This window comes from Triturus cristatus, chromosome 4_1, assembly GCF_964204655.1.
Source record: "Triturus cristatus chromosome 4_1, aTriCri1.1, whole genome shotgun sequence".
In the NCBI taxonomy this organism is placed as follows: Eukaryota; Metazoa; Chordata; class Amphibia; order Caudata; family Salamandridae; genus Triturus; species Triturus cristatus.
Window position 1 is genome coordinate 1,254,692,595 of NC_140585.1, and position 20,839 is coordinate 1,254,713,433.

Below are 20,839 nucleotides of genomic sequence, written 5' to 3' on the forward strand. Positions count from 1 at the left end.
CAGAATCTTGGCCAAGCAAATCCAAAACAAGAGTGCCGCTTCAGCGACCTTACCAAACAAAAGTCTCCAACCTTCACCTGCCAATCTCTTGGTTGACCTAATGGTCACTGGAAAAACTTATGCCAAAGGAGATCTCAGTCGGGACCGGCCATCACCTGGAGGGTCAGAACGGGAAAACCAGAAAAACACGTTGGTCTACAAAGACAAGGGTGTCCTTGTGCAGGGTACCTCCTCAGTAGATTCCTGTCCTCAGTCAAGACCACTCCTTCGGACGGCTGTGTCTCCGATGAGTCCCACGAGTCGGGCGCTAATTTTGTGGAAATGAGCCTTTTTAGGGGCTCACCGGTGCAGGGGTTCACCCTTATCTGTCCACAGGTCCTCAAACCAACAAAGAAGAGATTGGCACTAAAGCTGGAATTCAAAATAAGAAGTTTATTAATTACTCATGAGTGGGATTACATCAATACAGCACCCACCCTCAGGCACTGTAGGTGGTAGTCCATAGAATACAGAGGTCACGGGCCTTTTATACAGACTTTGTTGCAGAGTAAGCATGGAGACTCAAATAGAAGGCAGAAGCAAACAAGGGAATAGCTATTGACTAACATGGTCAGACAAATATTACTTAGTCAGCAAAGTGGGAGGGAAGACAGAACTGCTTACATCAGTTGAGATAGCCTGACAGTTACATTCTAAAACAGGTGCATTTTAGCAGCTACAGGCCTTTCTGAGCTTACACAGTGCTCTAGCTCACTACTGAAGGAGTTAACTACAGTTGATGACTCAAGCAGAATAGAAAAGCAAGCAACAGTGAAGACGGAAGAATAACATGGCTAACAAAAATGGACGCCACAACCAAGATGGCTTCAGCTCATGCTAACGGATTATTTGCGATTTCCACAAAGCTATCAATGTAAGTTTAAAATCAAATTGATCCTAAGGAGAAATCTTACACAAACTGGCTGTGAATCAGGGCTCCCGTAACTGGTAATATTAATCACAACTTTTTCTGAACCTAACAGCAACTTTTAAAAAGGTAAGAACATTAAAAACAATGTCCCCAGAGAGCATTTGTAGGTAGACAAGAGCTAGATGGACCTGGGTGAAGTTGGCCCTTTTTAAAATGGGGCGAATAAAAATCTTCCTGGGCTCAGCATAAAAACTAAAAAACATGATAAAATGTAGCATGTCCTGTGGAGAATTGCCGTCGCAGCCACAGGGCAAGAAGATATGGCCCCTATTCATCCCACTAGGGTGGGCTAGAAGTAACGCAAAAAGGTCCAGTCGGAACATAGTTAATAGAAAACGGTCATATCTACATTTTACCCACAAGATATAGGGCTCCGTGGAGGGCGTGGTTTTCAGTATGACATAACGGCAAACACTGGGCTTCAAAAAGACGACCCTTCCCTGTAAACGTCTTCCAAAAAAAATGATCCGTTACCCAGATGAGATACTTTTTACAGATCTTATGAGGTGCACTAAATAAGTCACCCCTGCCTGGATCCTAAAACAATCCCTGATATATTTGAACCAGGGATAAGATAAAAATGTTCACGATCCAGATAGTCCCTTAGGATTCGTTACTCAAACGATTCTCAGGGCTCGACCAGATTTTCGGCCAGAGAAAGAAGGGGCAAAAAGACATTATATCAGACAAGTAGGGTACCCACAATTCTTCGTGCACAGCAAATGACGGGGTACATTGTGGAACACTCAAGAACCGTGTCAAAAACATTTTCAACCATTTGGAGCTCATCATGATTGGTGTATCTTCAAATCTCACTCCCATATAGTACTTTAGAGATTCACATAGCCCTATAAATCTGTAAAACAGCACAGGTGTGGGGAGGTTGGAATATTTATCGTGGAAATATATGTGAACCCCCACTCATAGACTCATTGTTGGAAACAAGTGACTGAATGGACCAAAATAAAAGACTGAGTACGAGCTGAAATGTATGCAAGGGCCCACGAACTAAGGTCAGCGTGAACCCCACCTATTATGATGCATCGGCTGAGGAACTAATGTATACCTTACTGAGTCAACTGTATGTACCATCAAAGAATACTAGAATGTCTTTAATTGTTCATTTAATCAAAATGTCAATAAAAATGTTTAAAAAATAAATACACCTGTAAAACAGCCCCAGTTGGTCTACTACCCAGCCATGAGGCAAAGTTAAAAATGGCACCATTGATCCTGATACCAAGGGGTGCCAATTCATGGCTGAATCAAAAAAACACTCCCAGGTAGGAGAAAACACATGTTTTAGGTACTGGGGGAAGGCCCAACGTTAAAAGACCGTGATTTAGAAGATCGAGCTCCCACGACCATCACATAAGATTTTTTGTCATTCATAAATAAATCCAAATCCTTCATAAAATGAGTGAAAGAATTCCACAAGACTTGCAATCCCCTGGCAGTCCTGGCCATTAAAACCGCATTGTCTGTATATAATGATACTGGTAGACAGCGTGACCCCATCTAGGGGCAATCTACTTTTAAGTCTGATAGGACCCGCCACAGATTATTAACGTGAAGATTTAAAAGAAATGAGACCAAAATGCAGCCCTGTCGGACCACTCTCTGTGTCGAAAATTGATAGGAGACGTTTAAGTCTTTTGAATGGGGTACCACTGCCACGGTATTCCTATGTAGATACCTTAAAAAAATGGACAATATCTCAGTCTACCACCATGGATAGAATGAACAGCCAAAGTTTGGATCTATTCACACAATCAAAGGCAGACAACAAATCCATAAATGCCAAGTGGATAGAACAGGAGCGGGCAACAGTATATTTGCTTAATATCAAATATAGATTCTAACATTGGTCGATTGTAGAACGCCCGGGGCGGAAACTATACAGCACGTCGGATAACACGTTAATATCAGCCGCCCATGTGGAAAGTCTGTCCAAAAGAACACTCCGTATCACCTTTACAATGGAATCAAGCAAAGAAATTGACCTCCAAGTGAAATAAGCTATCTAAATTATTGGAGGCTTTGCCATAGACAGTTGGAGAAGGCTAAGCTCAGATAAATGCTGAATCCAAAGGTAATTAATTGTCTGCTCCGGGAAACCACCCCTTACTCATCAGTCTTGTTGACTCAGAAGTCAGTGTAACCCTACACCTCAATCTTGCTATAAAGACCCACAGCAACGTTGTGATTTTTCCACTATTTCTAGTAGACTTAAACAGCACTGACTTTTTAAAAAATAATTATATCTGTTTCTTCCCATTTTAAATTACCTGACCATTTAGTGGGGATTAGTTAGTACATTTTAATTATTTACATTTGTGTGTCTTCTAAGTGTATAGCATTTTGAATGGTTCATCCTTGCATCCCTTGAAGCCTAATAAGAGCAGATCTTGAGCTTGTCCTGATGCTAGTAAAGCGTGGCCCATGGATACTTCAGAAGAGATACTGGTTTGTCTCTGGAGAACCACCCTGGCTTGAGTACTGCAGAAGCTCAATAAAAGCATATATAAAAGATTTTGGCTGGTCTCCGATCTATTCTCTGCCAGCAGTACCTTATCCTATTTCTTTTGTGCCGCACTGACAATGCACAACCATCCACTACAGTTTTTAATATTTTGCATACTTGATCAGTATTGGATTTGTGAAATACAGGACTGAAGAACCGTGGAGTATATTGAGCATTGCGGGACCTCTCAGCTGCTTTTCACACAGTTTTGTTCCATCTCTCCCTCATCCTCCCCCTGGAGTATCAAATGTGATTCATTGGCAATGTCCTTTACTGGTTTTCCTCCCGAATATTAAAAAAAAAAAATCAATTTATTTACTTGAACACCTCCAGATCTTATAAGTTCCCTATCACCTACAGAGTCTGCAGTGTTCCAAACTGTCCCCTGTCATCTTCAGATTCTTCCTGGCTCTTGAGGCTCTAGTCACATATAACAGCAGCAAAATTCACCAATACGCTGGTGATACACAACTCTAATTGATAGTCTCCTCCGCTCCAGAAATCCAACTCCTCAAAGCACCTCATGCAAAACTGGATGTTCAGCGCCTACATAAATTTCAACCCCACCAACGCAGAATTACTGTTATTTGTCAAGTACAATAACTAACAAATAGTGCAAATCTGGGTTAATGACATGAACCTTTACAGCTTTTAATCCTAAATTTCACTGAATGTAAAATGATTTGGATTAACCCTGGACGCCAACCACACCCTCAAGAAAAGCACTACCAAAAACCAAAGAGGGGTGGTACCAGTTTTTCTATTTTTGATTGAGTGAAACTATTTTTTCCAGAAATTGACTTCAGAACTGCTGTTCCAGTCCTCATCCTCCCCCATCTGGATGGTGGTAACACCCTACTCTATTGCCTCTCGGACTCCACACTCGCTCCTTTTAAGGGGTTTTTGCGTGCCACACCTCGTCTCATACAGGACATGAAGAAATATGCTCATATCACCCCATCCTGATGTAACACCACTGGCTCCCCTTGCTAGCCTGCACCATTTTCAAAACCAATTGCTTCATTTATAAAGTCATCACAACCAGCAGCCCTGCTTATCTAGCTAACAGGCTCACGATCTCTGTTAGCTCTCGGCACACCTACAGCCAGGGTTCTATCAGGCTGGACACTAAGAAGTATGAAAAAGAAAAAATAAGACAGCAGGCTTTTTCCATCTTGCGCCTCACTGTTTTTGGCTAGGTCCGTGCTCTGCAAATAACACATTAAAAAATTCCTAAAATTCTTTGCCACAACTTTATAAAACAATGTCTCATTTTGCTAGAAGACAACTTGGAAACATACGAAAATTCAGCAGATGTAAAAGAGGATAACTTAAAAAAAAATCATGCTTTATGTTCTGGAGAGACTGATTTTTCAGGACACATTCTTTCAGTCTTCTTTGAATCTTGCAGACTCTACAAATATCACTTAAACTTACAGCTTTCCTCACTATATTGAAGTTGAATTAAAATCAGTTATGTTCTTACAGGGCTCTTACCCTTAATTCTGATGCAGTCAGGCATCTCAGCAATTACTCCACTTTTCCAACAGCTTCAACTGAAACAAATCTCATTGAATCACTGAGTTCAAAACAGCTTCCATAGTGTATCCCTTCATCAAGGAGGCTATGCTTCAGATGCCCTTAACGAGGGAGAGACCAGAGCGTGATATGGGGCGTAACACAAGCCCCTGCAGCGCAGGGGGGCCCCACGCCTCAGAGATCCCCAACCCTTCAGAAGGCCCACAATCAGGCCACAGTCAATTAATATCTGTGAGATATGGGAGACTTAGGGAACCCTCATCACAGTCTGCAGGTGACACCATCGTTTTGCATTCCACCACTGAGCGGCTGCAGCAACACTTTCATGCGAATTCCAGGCTCTTGACTAATACATTTGACACCAACTCCCCCTTTGCATCACCTACATCCAAGAGAAGAGTTATGTCTTTCACCCAATCGTCCCTAGCTCAATCACATGGCTGGAATTCCTGGCAAGAGCGGCAGCTGTGTTCCAAAATGCCTGCCCATTAAAAACATGACCACACATAAAAGTCTCCTAATGGGATCTATGAAGAACTCTTGTGAAAGTAAGCCATCTTAGACTATGGCCTTTCTTTATATCTATCACCTCACTCTGTTTAGGGAATCTCTCGTACACTTGTCTCAACAACTTAAGGCAAAATAATAGCTACTTCCTTCATGTTCAGCATTAAAATTACAGGACCTTTATCTAGGAGTCCAAAGCACATGCAGTTTGAACAGACAGAGAGCAACATGAGAAACAACATAGGTCTTTCTCCATGCTCACTATGCAGTGTATGTTAAGGTAATGCAATGTCGAGCTGTTCAACAATAAGGAAATATCAGAACTGGAGTGCAAACTAACATAAGGCCTGTCGTCCCAGGTGTGGATATTAACAATCCGAGTACATGTATAAAGACTAGTAAAAGTTAGTTGCACATTCCAGTCATGTTTTTGTTTTTAAATGAGTATCTATAGCTTTTAATCTGAGAGGGTTGGCATTAGCTGTTTTTGGGGGAGACTGGTTCAAATATTTACCTATGGTGAATGATGCCTTAGGCTTTTAGAAATTATCTTGAGTCAATGCAGATATGTTTACAGACTCGTGAAAGTCTCCATCATGAGACGAATCATGTGTTTGGTTTGTAGTTTAGATGGAATATAGAATTTGATACTACCGTCTGCAAACCCGAACTTAAATTCAAAACGCGGTTCAGAATAAATATTTATTTTGAATCTAAGACACAGTAGTAGCTCTATTTGTTATGTACTCATCTAAAAAAGTTAATAAAATGTGTATGTAACTAACACTGTACTATCTTTGTACATTCAAATTGAGCCTCTTACAGTTAAATATACGAAATCAGTTCCTTCACTTGCAGACTTTAATCGTGTGCACCTTTTGTGCATCATTCTAACTTAAATAACCACTTTAAAAAAATCATAAATGACTAACCCCATTCAAACTTACTTGTAACCTGTACCTCCATTAACAAGGCTTCTGGGTGAGGTTACTGCTTCCTCTTTTCTTGTACTTTTAAATATGTATATCTCGTCACATATTCAGGAGCATTATATATTTTTATTCTCACACATGCATTATAGCCTGAAACTTTCCATACTGTTATCTGCCCTGCATATACTTTAGCATAGTGCAGCAGACTTATAAAACCATTCTCCCCATGCTTAGACAGTGAGCACTAATTTACTTAAGCTGTTTCAATTAATGCCTCCCATGTAAATTTCTTCAGAGACCTAACTCTTCCTAATGCAAACTATTCTCTGCTGCCTTGGTCTAAGTAAAGAATGGCTCTCTATCGCTTTCGTTAAATGCCTCTCCTAATCTACTGATTTGAGATCTCTGCATCACTTTTCCCCTGCTCTTCTCAATTCAACATTTTTTCAAGTTCTGCCATTTTCTGTCCAGGATTTTCTTACCTACAATCACTGCTGACTAAACACTCAGATGTAGCTGACAACTCAGTCATCAGCCCCAAGCTGATGTCTAGGTAAGGCCCTGCCGAACACGGTGTAGTCAAAAAGGTTATGTATCATTCCTCAGAATTCAGTTCACCTCAAATGAAGTTATAACTTGCAAGGACTATCCAGCAGAATTTCTTACACTTTAGTAAATACTTCTTCCTCTAAACCCATCCAAACTGAACTTATAGAGGGGGAAAGAGGGTTAACACCCTGCGCAAATCAGGCACAATAAGATTTGCAAACATTCACTTAACAACTGGCATGGTTTACTCCAAGAATATCAATATTAAAATGTGAACCTCAGAAAATATTGTGGACAAAATATCAACTACCAGAATATATATAGCTTTTTAAAACTTTTTTTATTGAATATTCTTTATTGATTTTTGCAGGTAATACACAGAGTACCACCTATGCAACATTTAAGTTCTGTACAGTTTCAGTGTGCAAACATTCCCCAACAACCCCCCCATCCACCTCTGCTCCTACTAGTGTGCTCCCAGAATAAACATTCTATAACTCTAACGAAAGCATTCGTTTGCTGCACCAGGTTGGACATCAACTTTTCTGCCACATACCATGGCCTCCCAGCCTCCATCCCAAGGGCCCTGCGTCCCCAGCCTCGGCAGTCCGGGGTCCACACGACAGCGCCATTCAGTCAACGCTTGCTGCAATCATGCTTTCATGTGACACACCCTACATTGTATTGTTTGTTGTATTGTAGCCCCTCACGGGGGCCGGGCACCTGGAGTATCCCGCAATCCCTCCAGCATGACCGCCCACGTCGGTAAGTCATCTTCTAACTTATCATCTGTCCACGTGTGTTTCATATGCCACTCCTCTGCCACAGCCCACTCAGAGAAATCCCTCAGCTATTCATCATAGTGTGGTGGCTCCGGCGCCAGCAAACTAATAGCAATGCGTCGCTTTGCCAACACTAACCCCAGAAGCAGAAACTTTCGGATCAACTTCTTCCCAGTCTTAAAGTGGATCGCACCCAGTAGCACCTGTTTGACATTGAGATGTATAGTCCACCCGAGGCATAATTAAGTCTATCAAGGACTTCTCGCCAATAAGGCATCAGTGTATGGCAGGACCAGGCCACATGAAGAAAGTCAGCCCCATCCCCACCGCACTGAGTGCAGGCAGACGAGCAGGCAAGGTAAATGGGGGTTAGGTACACCTGATGGACGTAGTTATATTGCGTCAGGTTGAAGCGGGCATTTGAGGATATAGTCCGTACTTCTCCATGAATCACCTCCCACTCCACAACAGAGCAGCACCCTCCCACTTGGTATGTATTTTGAACGGTAGCAGTGGCCGGTCTTCGTGCAATGCCCTATACAGAATGGAAATCAGACGTCTCCCACCAGCAATCACCAACAAGCATGGACAGTACATGTGACGCCTGTGGCGCCTCCGGGATGGTTGGCCATATCTCAAGCATGGTAGCCCAGAGTTGAGCATACTGCAGATATTGCCCCGTACACAGCGCAAAGGTATCAATAGCTTCCTCCCTAGTGAGAAAGCGACCATTCACATAGAGGTCACCCAATGTCTAGCAGCCTCCGGCTCGCCACCAGTCCACTGATATAGCTTGGGTTATCTTTAGAAAGGGTTATAGCATGGGTACTCACAAACTTTCTCTCGGGGGTCTAATTTACAGTGTGGTTTGTGGACAAGGGCCGCACCATGGGGGCGTGGTCATTGGGGGACATGCGGGGCTAGAGCAACAAAAAAAACTGTGACCATGAGGTGGAACACAGGCCCCTGCAGCGGACGCCTTCGTCCACTGAGCCACCGGACCCGGCATACACATATATCTCTCTCTCCCTCTCTCTCTCTCTCTCCCTCCATCTGTCTCCCTCCCTCTATCTATCTCTCTCCCCCTCTCTCTGTCTCCCTCCCTCTCTCTCCCTCCCTCTGTCTCCCTCTGTCTCCTTCTAATTGTCTCCTTCTATCTGTCTCCCTCTCTCTCTCTCTGTCTCCCTCTCTCTCTGTCTCCCTCTCTCTCCATCTCCCTCTCTCTCTCTCTCTGTCCCCCTCTCTCTCTGTCTCCCTCTCTCTCTGTCTCCCTTTCTGTCTGTCTCCCTCTGTCCCCCTCCCTCTGCCTGTCTCCCTCTGTCTGTCTCCCTCCCTCTGTCTCCCCTGACTCCCTCCCCTCCCACTGTCTCCCTCCCTCTGTCTCCCTCTGTCTGTCGCCCTCCTCTCTCTGCCTGTCACCCTCCTCCCTCTGTCTGTCCGTCTCCCTCTGTCTTCCTCCCTTTGTCTGTCGCCCTCTGTCTCCCTCTCTGTCTCCCTCTGGCTCTCTCCCTCCCTGTCTCCCTCCCTGTCTCCCTCCCTCTGTCTCTCCCTCTGTATCCCTCCCTCTGTCTCCTTCTGTCTGTCTCCCCCTGTCTGTCTCTCTCTGTCTCCCTCTGTCTGTCTCCCTCTCTGTCTCCCTCTCTCTCTGTCTCCCTCCCTCTGTCTCTCCCTCTCTCTCTCCCTCGGTCTCCCTCTGTCTCCCTCTCTCTGTCTCCCACTGTCTCACTCTCTCTGTCTCCCACTGTCTCCCTCTCTCTGTCTCCCTCTGTCTTCCTCTCTCTGTCTTCCTCCCTCTCTATCTCTGTCTCCCTCCCTCTATCTCCCTTCCTGTCTCCCTCTCTCCCTCTCTTTCCGTCTCCCCCTGACTCCCTCCCTCTGTCTCCCTCTGCCTCCCTCCCTCTGCCTCCCTCTGTCTCCCTCCCTCTGTCTCCCCCTGACTCCCTCCCTCTGCCTCCCTCCCTCTGCCTCCCTCCCTCTGTCTCCCTCTCTCACTCTGTCCCTCCCTCTCTGTCTCCCTCCCTCTCCCTCCCTCTGTCACCCTCTGTCTCCCTTCCTCCCTCTCCCTCCCACTCCCTGTCTCCCTCTGTCTCCCTCCGTCTCCCTCTCTGTCTCTCTCTCCATCTCTGTCTCTCTGCCTCTCTGTCTGTCTCTGCCTCTATCTGTCTGTCTCTGCCTCTGTCTGTCCCTGTCTCTGTCTGTCTCTATCTGTCTGTCTCTATCTCTGTCTCTGTCTGTCTCTATCTCTGTATGTTTCGGCCTCTATCTGTCTCTGCCTGTCCCTATCTCTGCCTCTATCTAGCTCTGTCTGCCCCTGTCTCTATCTGTCTCCCTCCCTCTGTCTCCCTTTCTGTCTCCCTTTCCGTCTCTGTCTGTCTCTGCATCTATCAGTCTGCCCCGTCTCTGTCTCTGCCTCTATCTGTCTCTGTCTGTCTCTATCTCTGTTTCTGCCTCTATCTGTCTCTGCCTCTATATGTCCCTGCCTCTGTCTTTGTCTCTCTTTCTGTCTCTATCGCTGTCTGTCTCTGTCTCTCTCTACCTCTATCCGTCTCTGCCTCTATCTGTCTCTGTCAGTCTGTCCCTGCCTCTATCTAGCTCTGTCTGCCCCTGTCTCTATCTGTCTCTGTCTCTATCTGCCTGTCTGTTTCTGTCTCTCCCTACTGCCCTCTGTCACCCTCTGTCACCTCACCCGACTCTCACACCCTGCTGTCCTCTGTCTTTCTTTGTCACCTCACCCCCGCTTGTGTGGCAGCTGAGGCAGCTTCCCTTCCCGGGCACACACACAGACCCACCTGAGCACTTCACAGGTCTTTAAGAGACCATTTGCATGATAACGAGGCTTTGTTGTATTTCACCTCTTCTTAGCGCCCCTGCAGCTCCACTCGGACTATCACTTGAATCGCCCGGCCCCCACAGAGCAGAGTCTGTGTTTGCTGACAATGTAAAAAATTTTTTTTTTTTAAAAACACCGGTACGATGTCTGCAAGGCCCGCGGTCCGCCAAGAAAGGCTTGCTGGCCCGCTGGCGGCCCGCGGGCTGTACTATGAGTACCCGTGGGTTATAGAGACCATATTTTCAAGTCAGCCAGCTGCGGTGCACGTTGTAGCACTTGTTTCATCACCATGTCCCACATGCTGCACACCTGGTGGACCAAGTATGGTACATCAGAGGGCACGCCCACACGTTTCATCAGCACTACGGGCAGCTCCTCCATGTTACAAGTGCCCTACAAAAGGTGTCTTTCCCAGTTGTCCTCCGAGTCCAATCAGTGCACCGCGTGCTGCAAATCTACCACCATATAGTATAACTCCATAACCCGCAACTCCAACCCCCATCTGCCAATGCCGTTTGAGTGTTACGAGGCTAACCCGGTGTCTTTTATCTGCCCAAAGCTGCTCCTTGATAAGCTTATCAATCTTGATACAGTTTTGATGTGGGATTTCATAAGTAGTGCCATTCAGAAAGTATAAACATCGTGGCAACAGTACCATTTTAACCAATGCAACTTTAACCATCATGGATAGGGCAACACTCAGTCCCAGTCCCTCTACCACTCTGCCTATATAAGATTGGTGGAATCCTGCTTGTCATGGGTGATCCGGTTGCCCAGATAACTCATACTCCGCTGCTCCCAAGGTAACCCCATCTGCAGCAGCTGGGCGGCCGGGACTCCACCCAACGCTTCCAACGGTCATCATCTCAGCTTTATTTGATATTTTTCTTTAAAAACCATAAAAGCAAACACACAAATAAAATAAAAAAGACATCATCATAAAACAGTTGATAAAAGGGACATGATAAAACCAGATTTAAAAAAATGAAAAGATAAAAAAGACATCATCAAGAGATGCTAACGTTTTCCTGAACCGTATCAGAGACCACAAAAAGAAGGAAACCTCACAACAAATTGCCAGGAACTTTCAATTGTTGCAGAAACAACAACGCAGGCAGACAGTGCTTAAAATTATGATTGAAAAGAATAGGTAAAGTATATTGTTTAATTGGTACAGCATAATAGGGGCAGAAAAACAAAGTGCAAGGTGCACTGAGTCGATAGGCCATCACAAGGGCAATTAATCAGGGCCGATGACCAATCTTAATGGCTGGAAAGTTGATTAAATGGTGCTTAATATCAAACCTAAAGCATGTCAGAAGATACTGATGCTGTCGGTTATGAACAGCAGTAAGGTATGGCAGAGTCATATCAGTAACTAGTGTCAATTGGTTCTTAATAACACTCGGTTTGGCCATTTCTTTACAGAATCTTTGATCAGTGAGAAAGGACAAACAACAACATTTTAGGTCTCTTTTGCTTACTTTAGATAAGACATTAGTGTATCAAAATATTCAGGATGACCCAGATTCCTGCAGAACAATTAAAAATAAATAAACCAAGAAAACGAGCCAGAAGAAGTTAGCTTTAAACAGTCATTCAAAATCACACGATTTAAAAAAGTTTAATCACTAGTCCAAGTCTTTGCCACAATAAAATGGGCTGTATGATCAATTCAGTAAAAAATGGACACCTAGCTCTGCATGGCAAAAATAGGTTGGAACACTGCTAGGGATAGCTAAACGATTCTTTAAAGATGTACTCTCAAGTTTCTGGGGCGAACTAATATTTTTGAAACAGCAGATGCCTGCCCCATGAAGGGCTACAGAAACACATTTTGAGTTGTAAATGGTTGGCATTTCTTTAACTGGCCTCTCACACTTCATTATTAAGGTCTTCCCAATGTTGACAGACAAACCAAGATTAGTCATAAAATCTGTAAAACCGTAAAGTAACTCCTGCAAGCCACTTGAAGTGTGCGACATAAGGACAGCATCGTCGGCATAGAGTAAACAAGGTATAGGTCTATGCCCAATCTGGGGGGGGGGTTCACTACATATATTGCACAAGCCAGGACTCTAAGTTGTTAATGTATAAAGTAAATAACAGGGGAGCGAGTACGCAACTCTGTCTGACCCCTCTTGAGATGCCAAAAGTGCAAGTGAATTCGCCCTTGAGGCCGTAACACACTCTGGCTTTACCTGCAGAATACAGGTCTCCAAGGAAGGCTGTGATCAACAGATCCACACCTAGACCTGATAGAATGACCTAGAAACTACTGTGCTGTACACTGTCAAAGGCACTCAATAGGTCTACAAATGCTAAAGATGGGCGAACCTTCTTCAAAAAGGTGTACTTGCTGATGAGTAGGTAAAGGTTGAGAGCCTGTTCTACAATTCTCAAGCCTTTACGAAATCCATATTGGGGATCGGATAATATAGTGTTGGACTTGTCCCAATCCTCCACGCGATTCATCAGGATTCTCCCTGCCACTTTAATCATAGATTCATGGTGTGATATAGGGCAATAACATGCAGGGTCGGCACAGTCACCTTTCTTGAAAATTGGTACAATTACGGACTCCGATCAAGTGCTAAGTATACCAGAATATTATAAAGAAACAATGGTCCTGGACCAGTTATTCAAGGAAGAGTTCGTTTAGCAGAATTATCAATTTATTTGAGCTTACAATAATCAGCTCACAAACGTCTGTAAATCGTGAAAATAATTAAAACAAACAAATGTGCAGAAAAACCACAAGGTAATATTACAATATTTTTATTTAGTCATTTAAAGGAACAATCACTAGAGGGTCAAGAAGGTAGGAGAACGTTCTAGGGAACGTGTAAGAAAGAGTGCTCAAGTGTATATAAAGGAGTCAAGAGAGCTCAAAGTGTGTAGAAAAGTAAAGGGCATATATTTACAAGACTGTACAGAACTGATAGCCAATAAACAGTTAGATGCAACCTGGCCACATGCAAACTATTCATTTGAATTATATTTTCTAAAGTTGTAAGGAGAGTTTCCTTAAGGTTGTAAACAGGGGTAATGGGGAAGGGGAAATTGGTCTAGGTGCGGTGGGGGATAGCGTCGAAGTTTCGATACGGCTTATCGGCAACCAAGGGACTTTAATACCTCAGCCATGCGGATCTTCCTCAGGACAAGGGGACAGGTGAAGTGACCCTACAGAATAAAAACAAGCAACTTAGAACCGGGACCTAATAGGTTACCAAGGCGTGGTGTCTGCACATAAAATGGCGGAAGTAATGTATTAAACCCACCTCATCAATCTTGCAATGCTCTATTGGAGTCCAAAACCTGGTTACACCAATGCCAGCAATTCAATAATAATAACAACAGTTGTTGTCAAGGGTTCATAAGGATTGTACGCTAAAAGTACACAAGGACTGGCTGTAGGAACTCACCCGTAGAGTGGCAAGGGCCAACTAAAGACAAATCTCGTTATTCAGTGGATATAAATCATGACGGGGGTGCCCAGACCATCCATGGAACGTAATATTCAGGCCTGTATGCGTGGCAAGAGTTGACTGGATGAATCAGGCAAACCGGGGCACAGCGTAATTTATACGACTAGAAAAAAGGGAGGAAGGGAATTCTAATTAAAATACTATCTAAGGGAGGAGCCTAGCGCGCATCCAAGATGGCCGCGTGAGCACAGGGCTCCCCGGACCCTCTCTGCTCCTCGGAATTTATCCTGAGAATATCCTGACGTGGCTTATGGAATCTGGGAGATAAAGACCAGCTGAGCGTATATCTCTTTTCAAAACTCAAATCGGACCTGGGAATCCTGAGTTGTCGTCGTCGGAACTTTTGGGACCCACCCGACGGAGGTGACCGGGGTGAAGGTGACCCGAGGAACCGGGCTGCAATTGAACAACAGCGGCTTCAGCGCGGTGCCAGCTGCCGATCCACCACTTTCGGTTTCGGTTTTGCACTTCAGGAGACCGGCAGGGAGGTGCGCTCGGGGTGGAGAGGTGCTTCCTGGGCCTCTGCATGAGGTTTTCTTTCAGCTGCCACTAGAGCGCCTATCGCCTCGGACCCCCTATACCGACATTTTGTGGTCTTCTTGCTGGTGCCTTACACCTCTTGATTGGAGGTCCCCTCGGGTGACCGTGTTCACATGGGGGGCAAAGGGGGTCCCGAGGGCCGCAAGACCAAGGCTTCCCTCCGCGGGGGGGCAGTCCAGAGCAATAACATGGACCGCTACACCCAGGGCAGGGGGCCCTCTGGCGCTGCTGGCCTCCCCTCGGATACTGCGGAAGGAGGCGCGACCGCCACGACGGAACTATCCTTGCAGGACATTATGGGCGCCATTGATGGCATCAGGGAAACCATCGCGACGCAATATGAGGCCCTGGCCCGTAAGATTGACACTGTCGCGATCGATGTCACCCTGATCCGGGCCGACCTCTCCAAAACTAACGAGAAGGTCCAGGCTCTCGACGCACGGACCTCCACCCTCGGTGCGGATGTGTCGGATCTGCGGGCCGCGCTTGGAGACATCAGGGTGGTTAATGACCATATGGCCCGGCGGCTTGAGGACTTCGAGGGACGGGCCCGACGCAATAACATCCGCGTCATAGGTGTACCGGAGTCCTCTGACGGCCGCCCGGTTGACCTCGTGGTCGAGGAACTTATCCTGAAACAGTTGTCCTCGGCTGGCCTAAGTAAGTTCTTTGCCGTGGAGCGGGCCCATCGAGTTCCGGGCGGTCGGCCACGGCCGGGGGCCCCCCCGAGGCCTATCGTGGCCAAACTGTTCTACTACAGGGACCGCGACGCTATTCTGCAGGCCTCACGGACCCACGGCCCGGTTCGTCATGAGAACTCGACCATCAATTTTTACCCGGACTTCACGCAACTGGTCCAGAAACAACGGATGGGATTCCAAGGGGTGAAGCGTCGTCTCCGTGAGCTGGGCCTAAAGTATTCGATGCTCTACCCTGCAAAACTCCGAGTGGAACATGGGGATCGGACAGCCCTTTTTGACTCTCCTGTGGCTGCAAGTGACTGGCTGGACTCTCTGCCGGACGGAGGTGGCCGTCCCGGACCCTCTGCGGGCACCGCAGGTGATGGGTCCCCTTTAGAATGACTTTTGGTCCTTGATTTTGCCCTTTTTTTGCACTGTACAGTCGGGTCTTATTTCATTTGCATATTGTGTTTTACCAGGACCAGTGAGGGGGGCGGGCGGGGACGGGTCCCTTACCTCCTCTGGGTTCTTTTCGTAGAATGGGGTTAGTGGGGCGACAGGCACACTGCAAGTTGGGGGGGTTTTTTGGCCCGCAGGGGTGCAGGGTGGGGGGAGTTGGTCCTGGGGTGGGGTTGGGGGGGAGGAGGGTTTGTTTTGCTGTGTGTTTTTTGTTTACAGGGCGAGGTACTGATTTTTGTCCTCATTTGGGAACTGTGCTGCAGGCTGGGGGACCCTTGATCTATTGGGGGGGATGGGGGGGGACGGGTTGAGGCTTATGTCATGGAACGTCAATGGGTTGGGGGACCGTATCAAGCGGGGTGTAGTGCTGCAATATTTGCGTCGTTTGACTCCTGATGTGGTGTTTCTCCAGGAGACGCATCTGGTGGGCAATGTTTGTCATGCAATGAACAGGGGAGGATACCGCCTCGTGGCCCATTCTGGTTTCACAACTGGTTCCAGGGGGGTGGGCATTCTGCTGCGAACCTCACTTCCGGTGGAGATCACTAAGATAGTCTCGGATGACAGAGGGCGCTATGTGTGTTTGATTGGGAGGTGGGAGGGGCAGCCCCTTGCCCTGGTTTCAGTTTACGTCCCCCCGGGCCTCCAGAACTCCACCTTCACCGACTTGGGTCGAATGCTGCTTGACCTTCCGGACAGCCTCCTGCTCATGGGCGGGGACTTTAATTCTGTGGTTTCGGGTGAACTGGATTGTCACCCACCAAGGACCCTCCCCGCTGCCCAGGCATGGCTGGGTGGGATGCTGGAGACCTTCGGCCTGGTGGATAGTTGGAGATTAATGCATCCGACCCAATGTCAATTCACCTTTCACTCGGGGGCGCATGGGAGTCTCTCTAGGTTAGACTACTTCCTTATGCCCGCGGCGCAGACTGGTCGGATTCGAGAGGTTAGGCACCTGGCGCGGGGTATCTCCGACCATTCTCCGCTGTGGCTTGTTTTTGACACCGGGCCGCGGTCTGCAGGGCGGATCGCTCCCATTAACCCATGGTACCTGCGAGACCCTACGACTCGTGACAGCCTGGTTAAGGCTATGGACCAATACTTCCTGGATAACGAGGGGTCGGTGTCTTCTGCAATGTCCCTGTGGGAAGCCTTTAAAACGGTGATCCGCGGACACGCCCTTTCCCAGATAGTGGTGGCTAAGAGGGTCAAGAGTGAGGCAGTGGTGAGGCTGGAGACTGACATCTTGGGGCTGGAGTCGGCCTTGGAGGCGAATGTTACTCCGGACGGGCTCCATGCCCTCAGCCTGAAACAGTGTGAATATAGGTCCCTGGTCACTGACGCGGCCAAAACTATGTATAGGGAGCAGCAGGGTCGACTGTACGATGCCGGGGACAAGGCGGGAAAGTTGATCGCGTGGCTGGACAGGAAGGAGAGAGTGAATCGTGTGGTCCCGGAGTTGCGTGCTGCGGATGGTGTGTGTGTGACGGAGCCTGACGAGATTGTGGAATGTTTTGCCGACCACCTCCGGGCTGTGTACTCCCCAGTGACTGACAGGGATGAGGACGACTCTCGCCTTCTACTGAGGGATATCGCCGTGCCCTGCCTGTCCGTTGAGGACCGTGAGCGGCTGGACGCCCCCTTGTCGGTGGATGAAATAGCGACCGCGATCCGCTCCCTTCGCTCGGGCAAGGCTATGGGTCCCAACGGTCTGCCCATTGAGCTATATAAATTGCGCCCTGACAAGCTTGCGCCCTTCCTCAGTCGCATGTTCCGTGAGTCTCTGGCGGCGGGTTCCCTCCCGGCCGATCAGCGTTTGGCCACGATAGTCGTTATCCCCAAGGAGGACAAGCCGCGAGATCGCTGTACTTCTTACCGGCCTATTTCACTGCTAAATGCGGAGCCTAAGATCCTGGCGAAAGTCCTTGCTAATCGTCTGTTGAGCGTAGTGTGCGATCTGATTCATCCGGACCAATGCGGATTCATCCCGCATCGTAACACCGCTCTTAACTTGCGGCGTCTTCATGGCGCCCTTGCCAGGGCGGAGCTCCTCTCCGAACCGGCCGTGCTGGTTTCTTTGGATGCCACGATGGCTTTTGACACCATCGAGTGGCCATTCCTCTGGGCTGTCTTGGCTAAATTTGGCTTTGGGGAAGGATTTATTGGCTGGGTGAAGCTTCTGTATACGGGACCCATGGCTCAGGTGGTGGTGAACGGGCGGGTCTCTCGGCCCTTTGCCCTCGGCAGGGGCACGAGGCAGGGATGCCCGTTGTCCCCTTTGCTCTTCGCTCTCGCCCTGGAGCCACTCGCGGCTTGGCTCCGCTGGGAGCCCTCGCTTCGAGGGATCCGGTGGGCCCCGGGCTTTGAAGATCGGGTTTCGCTGTATGCGGACGATATTCTCCTATATCTCACCTCACCGCGGCAGTCGCTCAACGTCCTCTTTGACGTTCTGACTTCCTTTGGGAGTAATTCGGGTCTCACGATCAATTGGTCTAAATCCTGCGTCTATCCGATCTCCGGTGGTCCTCCACTCCTACCGCCTCGGCTTCCGATCCAGGTATCACTGAGCGGCTTTAAGTACCTGGGGATATACGTTTCGCTGGACCCGGTGGCTCGCTATGAGCTGAATCTCCTGCGTCCGCTTCGGCGATTGCGAGAGGATACGGCCCGGTGGTGCAGGCTGCCCCTGTCCCCGCTGGGTCGGGCCGCGCTGTTCAAAATGATGTCCCTTCCCAGGTTCCTCTATGCACTCCAGAATTCCTTCGACGTCATCCCAGTGGCCTACTTTCGGGAGGTAGAGAGCCTGCAGAGGAGACTGGTGTGGGACGGGCGGGCGCGTATTGCTCTTGCTAAGCTTACTCTCCCCTGGTATGACGGGGGCATCGCGCTTCCCGACATTCGCAGGTATTATTGGGCCGCGCAGCTTTCGGCCATCAACCATGCCACGTATGCGCCTGGCCTGAACCCGGCGTATGAGATGGACAAGTTCCTGCTTCCCGGCGGGGACTATAACAGGGCGCTGTACTCCCACTCGGCTGGCCGGACCCTTACGGGTCCTACTAAGATCGCTGTGCGGACCTGGAGGGCCGCCACTGCGGCCACGGGCTGGGGTGAGCGACTGACATGTGCTACTCCTTTGTTTGCCTCCGATCGCCTGGGGAGCCTCTGGACTACGAAGGGGTTTGACCAGTGGGACACGATTGGTATCAGCAAAGTGGGAGACCTGTGGCATAAGGGCGCGGTTAAGACTTTCGCGGCTCTTCAGGCCGAATATGAGCTTACGGACAGGGAGTTCTTCCGCTATGCCCAGGTTCGACACGCCCTGCTCTCGGTCTTTGGAGAGGGGACCACGATCCCGGTTTCCTCGCCCCTCGAGGACCGCATACTTGACGGACATGTCCCGGACAGCACTATTTCTTTAATTTATAAGAAACTGATTAATCATCGGGCTGACCTCTTGGTGCGCCTTCGGGAGGCTTGGACGGGGGATGGGGTGGAATTGGACGACGAGGACTGGCAGTCTGCACTGTCGTCCCCCAAAGAGGTCGCCATTCCAGCCCGTCTCCGGTTGGTACAGCTTAAGATTCTTCACCGGGTGTATGTGACGGGTCCTCGCTTGGTCTCGATGGGATATTCCGACGATGGGCTCTGTAAGCGGGGTTGTGGGCTCAGTGCCACCTTTCTCCATATCCTGTGGGAGTGCCGCGAGGTGGCGGACTACTGGCGCCGGGTACATACGGTTATGGGACAGGTCACTGGGGTTGTGCTGCTGCCGGAGGTGCGTCGCTGTGTCCTGAATGTGTGGGAGCCCAATGATTATAGCGCGGCTCAGACTCGGTGGGCGGCCCTGGGGAACATGATTGCCAAGAGAGATATAGCGCAGCTTTGGGGTGCCCAGCGGCCGCCCACCGTGTCAGTATGGAAGGAGAATATGGACTGGTGTATGTTCAGGGAGAAGACTGTGTATGTTGCCCGTGGTAAGCCGGGGGCATGGGGCAGAATCTGGGGGCAATGGAATGCTTATCGCGGGGGTATCTGTACGCCCCCCCTGGTGGACACCGATATCGCCATGTCCCCCTGACCCTTGACGGTTCCGGGCACCTTTTGGAATGACTACATATGGACGTTCAGTTCCCTTGGCCCCCCCCCCCCGTCCCCAGCCTCCCGGTACTCCTTCCTTTCGTGTGCTGCTTAATGGTCTGACCTGGAGTTCCCCGGAGGAAGCCTGACCTGCGCCGTTTGTCTTTATGCCTCGCCTTTTGTTTTTCTTTTAGTTTTCTGTGTTTGTTTGATCTAAGTCTCCTGTGCCTCTAGAACTATCCGGACTCACTACGGGGCCGACCCCCGGGAACCGACTGCAGCTTTGATAAATGTATATTTCATTCTGTACTTAGCGGCCGGCCCTGGTGGTTGTAGGCCCGTGCTTGTAATCGAATTATTGTTCAATAAAAACTTTTAAAAACAAAAAAAAAAAAAAAAAAAAATACTATCTAAGGAGCGCAAGGCCTTCCTAGGTGATAGTCGGTTGTGAAAGAGAATTACCTGGAGACGATCTGATCGACGTCCTTACTCCATCGCGGTAGCAGCCAACTGAGCAGCAAAACGCAGGAGCATTTATACTAAGAGAAAGGGGCGGTGGCCTTGAAAAGAGGCAGTGTCAACCACACGCTAGTAAAAAGGGTCAAAAGACTCAATAAGCTCACAGTTTCTACAGCATTACAGAAGGCCTTCAAAGTGCTATGTCACAGTTCTAATATTTGTAGATAGATACAATTGTTCAATGTATATTAAAACTGCCAATGTACAGTTAAACAAAAAGCCCGCTCCTCTTTCTATAGCGTCTTCAATGTCATTACAAAACGCCTCAAGGTGCGATGTCACCATTCTAATATTTAAGATAGACTCAATCGTTCAATGAGTATTTAAAACTGACAGTGTACAATTAAACAAAAGGTGCAGCCCCACAATTCAGATTTAAGAATCAGTGTGTATAGACAATTAGCTACCAGTGCTGAAGCTTGGATATATTCACAAATTAA